Here is a 9,792-nt window from a genome sequence, read left to right on the forward strand (position 1 = left end):
GAGGTGGTGTTTATCTCCAAATTTCTGTTAATTTTCAGCGAAGTCATCCCACCCTCCGATGGATGGCTTCTGCGCTTGAAACCTGGGGTCAGCGTAAAGACAACTGAAGCACAGTTGTGCTTCAGGACCTCTGCAATAAGCAGCCGTGTCCTGTGTCCGTGACCAGGTTAGATCAATGCGACAAGGAAACCTCAGACCAGTTTGGCAGCTTCGAACCTCTGCTCCTGGTGTGCCTGTCTGCCAGCTGACAGCTCCTGTGTTACCTGCGCCCATGTTCAGGCTGGTGATCCAGTTTCTTGCAGATGACTGATAATGGGATTAGTGCCTCCTCCACCCAGAGCAGGACAATTGGAACCACATCAATCGCTTCGTCCTTAATGAAAGAAGTGCTTGTCGCTGGTTGACATGGTTATTTCTATAAGGCTGAGCTATTTATCTGTACAGGGTCCTCCAGCTGATAAAGTACTGCCACATCATATGAAACCCATGCAAGCATAAATCAAAAGGACGAGGTGTACAGTGGTGGGGATGCCTTTGAACAGCCCAAGTGGATGTTTCCAGTAGGTTTCTTGCACAACAGATTATGCATTAGGCTGATGTGATTGCTGCAAGTAAACTGTCACTCTTTGCCTGGAAAGTGCTGTCCTGACATGTGAGGTATTTTCCCTGGTCATGGCATGGAAGCTCAGATATTCCTTCTGTCTGTCCACGCACAGCCTGGGTTTGAAGCTGGCTGAAGCTGGGAGTGTTTCTGTGAAGTTCAGTCTTTGTATCCAGCCTTTAATTCGTGCTGGGCCAGCGGGACTCAGGAGGGGGGAGTGTCTGGGGTGAGGGCAGGATTTGGGGGTGTCCCTGAAGTTTGTGTACTCTGCGCTAAAGTTTGCTGTGGGCAGAAAGGCTTTTGGGGCTTAATGCTTCAAAGGCTCTTTGAATAGTTGCTCTCAATACTCTGTAAGCTGCGGTAAGGGTTATGTCCCTTTTTTGGTCAAATATGTGTCTAGACAGCAAACTCTTAGTCGTGGCTGAAATGTTTCCCTCCTGGCCTCATCAAAACATACCATCACCTTTAAAACATCATGCTTCTGTCGAAAAACGCTTTCTGCCCTGGAGTGGCAAGAAGCACGTGAGCATCACTGCAAGTGGAAAAACAGAGGGGAGGAGGGGGAAAATTGTCTAGTTTTCCAGGGAAGTTTTGGGCAGCACGTGGGGCATCACCAGCCTTTACCAGAGGCAGTCTTCCAGCACTCCCAGCTTGTTCTTTACAACCCACCAGATTTCATGTAAGAGCATCCCCTCCTTTCCAGAGGAGAGGGCAGGTACCCAATTACTCTCTACCATTGTGCCCTTGCAGCGATCCGGAGCTCCAGCAAAGCCCCTGGCAGACCTCCCTTCACCCCGCTACCTGCTGCAGAGCCCTCATGGCAGGGAGAGCTGTTTAATGTTCCTTGCTTCCCGCTTTTGTTTGCACAGGCAAAGAAATGCAAAATGCATCCCAGCAAGGCGATGCCGTTGGTGACACCCCTGGCATATGACTTTCCAGGTGACAAGGTAATCGGCAGCACCCTGTCTTTGTCCGAAAGGCAGCCTTGGTGCTTAGTTTGCATTCCAGCTGCGACTCCGGGGCTGCTTTTACTGCTTGAAAAATATTTGGATGCAAACACGCATGCAAGTTGCCACCACTGGTGCCCGAGCCCTGCTGTCTGGATAAACAAAAACCTATTTTGGATCAAAGTCCCCCTGCGTCCGCTGTGTGCGTGCCTGTTTGTAAGCGAACAAGGCATTGAGAGCAGGCTGTAAATTCAAGGCAGAGCCTTTTCATTGATCCCCCAGCAGTGTCTGGATGCTACCCAAATCTCTGCTAATTGGCCCCAGGAGACCCCCCATTCACTGCACCCTCATCAGTTTTCTGAGCCCAAGGGGGGATAAAATCCCTAGATGGTGTGGGGGCAGCACTTTGTATACGCACATAAAAATATCATAGCTTTGGATATCAGCTGGCACCTCATATAACTAAAGAGCCCACCAGGTGCTGACACCACCAGGAACAACCAGTTCGCCCCAGTACAGACAAAAGGATGGGACTGGTCCCTTGGGCTGGGTTTTGCCCAGTGTTTTCCAGGCAGAGCTGGAAATGGGGAGCAGGTGGGAGGAATTGAAACTGGCCCAGGGTATTTCTGACAGTGGGTAATAAAGGATTACAGTTTGAAAGAGTGAGATTCGGGGCTTCCATGCTGTTAGCATAATAATGAACTGCCAGCCCCAAGGTAGGCGAGATGACCTGGAAGTCTGGTCTTCCAGGAAGCGATATCAATCATTCCCGAGCACCTCGACCCCATCCCTAATTTGCCACAAAGGCACCAGTTCTGCCAGCAGTACTGGGGGAGGCAGCAGGAGAAGGTTCCCCCCCCTGGATTTAGCTCCTGCTCCAGCCTCCGGAGCAGCAGGCAGCCAAAAAAAGGCAGTTTCGATCCCATGAGCGTTGGCACCGAAGGTCTTCTCTCACCAGCTGCTTCCTCCCATGAACAATGTGATCTGGGTCCCTGTGCCACTGTCCCGACTCCATGTCTCCTTTCTCCGTCTGGTGCTTGATGAGGTTCTGGTTGGCTTCTTGTATGGGTTTGTGTCAGCTGAGTCCATCTCTGCCTTGTTTATTTGCTTTCTACCAATTTGTAGCTTATCAAAACTTTACTAGCAGAAGCAACCCCACTTACAGCAAATGTTGGAGACAGGGACTGTGCAAACAGCTGTCTTTTCATTTCACGAGACAGCCCTCTTCCAAAGATAAGATTCATCCTAAGTTTATCTTAAATTAATTTGCTTCCCACAAGAAAACTGTAAATATATATTTTTTTTATAAGGTTTTTTTTGGGTCAGGAAAACATTTCATTTGTCTCAGAATGCAGTGCTTGATTGTTTTTGTTTCCCCCTTTTTAATTATTAAATATGGTTATCTTTTGAACAGACCTTTGTTTCCAAATGAAATGTCAGAAATTTTTTACTTGAAAATATCAAGGAAAAAGTGTTTTGATGTTTCATTTTTTCCCTGATTTTGTTGCCAAACAACCCAACTAATTTCATGTGAGTTTGCTATTAGTTTCAGTCAATTGTAATACCATCTTTTTAAAGACGAAATGTTTCCCCTTGAAAATAGCAAACCGGTTGTCTGAGAGTTGGAGGGTTGTTTGGTAACACACACACCAACCTATTGCAGGTGCTGTATAGGCACAGGAGCAAATTTGCGTCACTGCAAAGAGCCCATAGCCGATGGGTAAAAGCAAAAAGATTGCTTTTTCCCGTGGTACAGCAGGGAGCAGAGGCAGAGGGTGAGAAGGATTGAAGGATATTTGTGGCAGAGCAGGATTTTGAGAGTCTTCCTCTGGCAGCATGGGACGGTTTGTGGAAGATGGAAACTAGAGTTGTAAATATGAAAACTCTCATTTCTAACCTGGCAACAACAGTTTCTCTCAGGCAAATTGCAGAGATCTCACCGAAACCGCAGGTAGTATCTGGAAATGTTCCCACAACATAAATACACTTGACATCTGCCATTAAACAGTCAGTTGTGTGAAATGGAGCAAAATTCAATGAATTTTGTATCTGCTTTCTACTTCGTGATGGTCTAAGTTCACTTGCTATATTCTTCCCATTTTTAACGCATTTGTTGCATCTTTGCTCCAGTTGGTGCTACAGTGACAAGGAAAGGTGCTGTTGCTGCAAGTGCTGGGATGGGGAGTTTTGGCAAGGCTGCCGGATGCTGCCAAACTCTGTGGTCCCTGATGCCTCCCAGAATGACAAACTGCTTCTCCAAAGCCTCACAGCAGCTTCTGTGCCCTGGCCAGGGAGTTGGGGATGTGGCTCTTTCTGATGCAGATGTAAAAGGACGTCCCCAGACCCTCCTCTCAGACTTTAAATTTGAGGTTTAACGGGTTTTCAGTTGTCTGTTTTCTTGTGCCCAGCACCTGACATGTAGGAAATGTGCTTTGAAGGACAAATAAGTTATCCTGATCATGATAATAGTCACAATAAATTACATAAGCCGTGGGAATCGCTCCCAAAGACCCTGGGGGAGCTGGGCGCCCACGTTTTGTTTTGGCCAGACCCTCAGTTCATGGCAGATCCCCTCCAGGTTTTGGTGATTTACATGTCCCCCTCTTCCACGGGGCTGCGTGGGATGGAGGCAGAAGATCGGTGTGGGCAGCCGCTTTGCCCACGAGCTTCAGCTCGCTGGCCCAGCGGCTCCCAGGGAAGAGCCACCAGGTCCCCAGCAGCTGCAGCGTGGGTGGTGGAGGCAGGACCCAAAGGCTATGGAGAAACCTGGGTGGCCTGAGCATGAGCGGGTCCCACCAGGGCTTGGCCACTGGTTTCTGCAGGAGCTGGTTGGAGATTGAAGTTCATCCTTCTGGAAGGGGTTAGTGACAGGCCCAAACATCACTTCCACTCCGCTTATATCTGCCTAAAATGACATGTGAAACCAGCCAGCTTGGGTTTTTCTACTTTCAGTGAGTGCTGAAAGGAAATAAATGGTCTAAATAACAGAGCAGTTTTGCCAATGCAAGTGACTAAGAACTGTGAGCTGGGGGGGAATCTCAAAAATCATGTTATTTTTGGGAAACTGATAACACGACATTTCCATTTGCCTCTTGTCTTTTGAGCCTGTTCAGCTTGGCTTTTTTGTTTAACCTGGCTCGAAACCTATTATTTTGTTTAAATGAAAGATGATCCTGATACATGGCTGAAGAAGCAGTTGAAAAGCAATCCCGCCAGCTTGTGCAAGAGAATTGCAACACTGGGTAAGAGCAACTTGGAAGTTAAAAATTCTTTCTCATCTAATAACCCAAAGTTGTTAGTAAGCACCTGCAGGTAAGAGGGAAAGCAGTACACAGTGCTTACTTCAAAAGTGACTCTTGAATAGGAATGCTTTTACCATAAAACTTTGCATATTCAGTAATTCCTTCTTTGTGTACAGAAACCTCATTAAACAATGGTCAGCTACCTGTCAGACTTGTTATTTGCTACAGGATCCTGCCTTGCTGGGACAATTTCAGGAAGCGTTTGCCAAGCGACTGGTTTACTACATCAAGGCGTATGCTCTGGGCAAGGTTTGGTCTCTGCGGTGGGTGGGTGTAAGCGAGAAAGAGGAGTGAGAGAGAGAGAGATGTGACTTGCCTTGCGGAAGCAGAAGCAAGTCTGGATAAAAGGCAGCAAAGGATAAATGAAAACACTTGACTCGCCTGCTCTGGGGTTCCTAGGAGCATTTTCTTTTAATTGAGTGGACCATTGTGTGCTGAGCATAACCTCTTGCTTTCCCTTGTAAGTGTGCTACCCACTTTAATTAAGAGGGATGAAAATGGAATATTTCATCTTGCAGAGGGGGCAGGAAGGGACACAGCTGAGGCCACTCTCCCATGTACAGCACTGCACAGCTTGACATAATCAACTGTCATCATTCATACTCACTTCGCAGCATAATATGGGATGGGCAGCAGTTGCATTGGCTTAAAATAGCCCAAAGATGGCAATTACTACAAGGCAGGGTTCCTCTGGGCTGCACAAGCCCGGATCAGGTCATACCCTGGCTCTCGTATGCAGAATGACCCAACACCCTTTTGGTGCGCGCTGCCAGGGCCACAGATTCCTTGAGAAAGCCAACGTGGGGCCGAGCATCAGCTTGGGGCTGTGGGACTGCAAGTGGGGACGTTTGCCACTTGTCTGGTTGGGGCAATCGGGTGATGAGTTGAAAAGCAGAGGCGAGAGGAGATGCAAGCTCTAATACTTCAGTAAGGAGGACACTGCCCATCCCGTACTGGGATGAAACCCCGAGCAGTGCACCTGCAACAAGGGGTGCCAAAGGGATGTGGACAGACACAGAGACCAGGGCGCATGTGAGCCCTTCAGTTCTGCAGGCGTTTGCAGCGGTGTGCACTAAATAGTTAACTGCCTGTGTCACCGAGTGTTTCTGTGCACGCTCGCTTCTCGGAGGATTGATGTGTTTGGCACGTGCACACCTCCCTCCAGATAGTGCACAGAAACAGTGAGCTGCTTTGTGTGCCTGTACATGTGCGCCGTGGATTAAAGTCACCTTTGTGCTGAGGGTGAACATATGGTTTATGTATTTCAGAGAAGGGAACATGAGATTGTAGCATGACGTGTGCTGCACAGGGGTGAAACCATTGTAGAGCTCAGTGTCTGGGTTGCTGGTTCTCCAGAGCTTGAAAGAAATGGGGAGATGCGTTAAACTGGGTAATTTAAACTGGTCCACCTTTGTTATTTTTCTTCATGGCATTGGCAGGAAGGATCTTGGACAGAATCTGGCAGGGAAGGGATCAAAACCCTTGTTCGGGGTTGGCAGGACTTCTCCTTTGAGTCATGCTCACCTTAAACCCTCAAAACTTGAATGCACGCACGGGGGACAAATGCTGAGCAGATGGCTTCCCACCGCTGCACCCAGTGATCCCCTTCCCTCTCGCAGAAGCTGAGGGGACAGGATTCCTACAGGGAAAGGCAGGGGATGAGAAGCTACTTGGGGTTTGGGTTTCTGCTCAGTTCCTATTGTTTTAAAGGACCAGGTCCGGAAACTAAAGTCAAGATTCCTATTGTGTGAATGGACTGTACACCCAATTCTGATTTAACTTCAAACCAGCTCTCAGGTTAGGAGCTAATGTGGACTTTATACAACGCGCAGGATATTTTCACTAATATTGATGGATAACATGCCCAATTCATTGACTTGGGGCTTTGGAAAATACACCTAGGTACATATGAATACCTAGACCTGCAAAGGAGCTTTTCTCCTTCCTGTTGCCCCATTCTTCCTACTGTGGCGTTTCCACAAGATGTTGCAGAGATCGTGGGAGACATGCAGGTGGGGAGGTCTGGCGGTCTCCAGCAACAGTCTACTTTTGCTGTCCCAGACTCTCTGAGGATTGCAGTAGATCTTCAGGATACTACCAGATACAGCTTTTGCCTTTGTATTTTTCATCAGTTCTCTGATGGCCTTTCAAAGGGAAGAAACACTCTGAAAATGGGCTGTACAAATACTCTATTTTCCATCTGGAGAGAGGAAGCGATGGTTTTTTTATGCCTGTGATTAGTCCGCCGTAATTTGTTTGTTTGCCTGTTTGCTTTTTTTCTCCCCAAAGTGAAAACCCTGAAAATTGTGTTTTGCTGCAACCTGAAACGCAACCTTTTGTTTTCATGCCTTGGTAATTGAAGGTTTAAGTTATTGCTGCTACAGCCTTTTTCCCAACGTTAAATCAGTAATTAATGCTCACTTGCCCAAATGTTAAGGGATTTGAGCTCCAGTCTACAGGAGAGTTTTTTGATCACCATACTGGAGAGAGACAGAGACCCCTTGGTCCCTCCTACTGCGGTGATTCTCTTGCATGGGCTATTTCAGTATTCACTCAGCTAGAAAGTGAGCATACGGCAGATTCTCCAGCCTGGTGGTTAGGGCATGCATTTGGGAAAGAGAATTGCTCAGTTCCAGTCCTTGCTTCAATGAACCTGACATTGAAAAGTTGACAATGAAAGCAGCTTTATTAATATTGCCAGCTTGGAGTGTTCAAAAATCATGTGTCAATCTCCTAAATGTTGAAATAGTAGAAAATACATCTATATCTTTGGCTTCTTTTTATTTCCCTTTTGGGTTGTAGCTTTTGAGGGACAAGTTTTCAAATTTTATCTTATGACCATGGCTAGGAAAAGCTGTGTGCATAAACCTGTCCCCCTCCCTTTACAATAATCCCCTTGGAGGGAGTTTTTCCTCCTCATTTTATTTTAGCAGCACCTTTGTGCCCCTCAGCAGGGGAAACAACCTTTTAGTGAGGGCGCTTCCAACTCCAGGGCAAAAGAACCATCTCCTCCCCCAAATCCTTGCTTCGGAAGGGGATATTCATACCTCCCTTTTACTCTAGTGCTGAATTCTACTCACCGATTTAAAAAGAAATAACCTTGAAATGTCTTTCACGTATTCAGCACTATTTCAGACTGAAATGATTGCTCATGTTTAGTTTGCAGCAGACCCTGACCAGATTTGCTCCCAGCGACCTCGTTTGAGCATCATTGTCAGGTTATTTTTTCTGCTTTCTTTCTCTATATCAATATTGAACCAACAACTTGCCATTAAAGGAACAGGTCCCTGTTGACCAAGAATTTAAATTTCATCCTTAACCCATTGCTTGGAAAGATTCAGTGGCACTTCTCAGTTTAAAAAAAACCTTCTGTGAAGATGATGAAAGGATATCAGAGCCTACGGGGATACACCAGGGCAGCCCAAAACAAAAGGTAGAGCCATCATGGGAGAGTTTGAGCACTCTCTAGTAGGTGGTCAAATAACGAATGCTGGGATCAATTTTAGCTTTCGGCTCTACCTGCTGCCTCTGGGTAACCCTACCCCACATTAACAACACCAACTGATAGCTGCTCATGTATAATGCATCTTTACTAACCTGCAGTGAAAGGCATCAAAGTGTAATACATGTGAGCAAGGTAAGAGAGGAAGGAGTTATCCTCCACCAACGTTAGCTGACCTGACTCGCTCTTGAAGTCTCCCAGGGATGCTCTGATCACATACTGGAGATTGCAGACACAGGAGTGGGGTTTCTGCAGGCACTCCTGTCTCGCAGCCCCTGCCCCAAACACCAGATCTGAGCCCGAGAACATCACTTGGAGCTTTGTGCAGCGCACGTGGGCTCATCGTGCCCACAGATGGGATGATTTGGGGAAGGCGTCGTTTTGCTCATTCCCCCTTTTCTGCCATTAACATTAGAGGAATAGGGTCTCAGAGGCAGTTAAGCTAGGACATTTTTAATTTATAAACAAAATAATCATCCTTTCTAAAAGCAGCAGGGCATCGCCATTTATTTAGAAAGAATATGTGAAATGCAAGAAGCCTTCTCATCGCATCTCATGGTGCAAAAATAATGAGCTGAAGCAGGTTAGAAGAGTGAAGTAGTTAAAAGTAATGTTGCTTTTAAATTCACAACGTTGAAGAAGTCCTTAAAGAATTCCTACAGATGCCTTAGTGACTGATTTCAAATCAGCTTCAGTTCAAAACATAACATGCTCTGGCGTGATCCCAAGAGACGCCAACATGATTTGTTCTTATTTTGAGTTATTATGCATAATGAGGTCATGTTCCAGAGATAAGACCACTCTAAGATGCATGACTTCAATTTTGGAAAAATAATTCCCTTTCCTACACTGAATGTTTCATTCTTTGCAAGCTCAAAAGAGCTGAAGAAAATTAAACAGCCTTTAAGTAGCAGTCAGACGCTTACCTATGGCTTCCTACATCCCCAGCTGTAACCTTCACAACATTTTAACTGTTATTCCTCACTTGGATGTTTTAAAAATTGGTCATTCCCATTAATAGCTTTGTTCCAGCCCATGTCTTGCTGAATGGTGTGATAGGATACGAACCATGATTCATAAAAGTTCCTTGGAAGTGACTCAAGAGAGATTTTGGGTTTTCAAACAGTTTTTTGAAATGGTAATGGCTGTTTAAGGGCAACAACAAGCAATTTCAGCTGGGGATGATTGAGTTGAAAAGGTTCTTTAAGCAAGTTGGTAGGAGTCAGAGAGAGTCAGGGAAAATCGGAAAACTGGTGTTTTGCTAAAACAGTTCAGAGTGGCAACTGCAACTTCTTTAGAAGGAAAAATATTCCAGTAGATTAAAAAACACTTCCAAAACCAGAGACTTTCTTCAGACCAGAAACTTTCCAAAGTAACTTGTTTTCACCTAAGCAGGATGGGAGTAGTGGCTGGAGGGACTCCACCTTTACCTCCATGATA

This window comes from Gavia stellata, chromosome 22, assembly GCF_030936135.1.
Source record: "Gavia stellata isolate bGavSte3 chromosome 22, bGavSte3.hap2, whole genome shotgun sequence".
Classification (NCBI taxonomy): domain Eukaryota; kingdom Metazoa; phylum Chordata; class Aves; order Gaviiformes; family Gaviidae; genus Gavia; species Gavia stellata.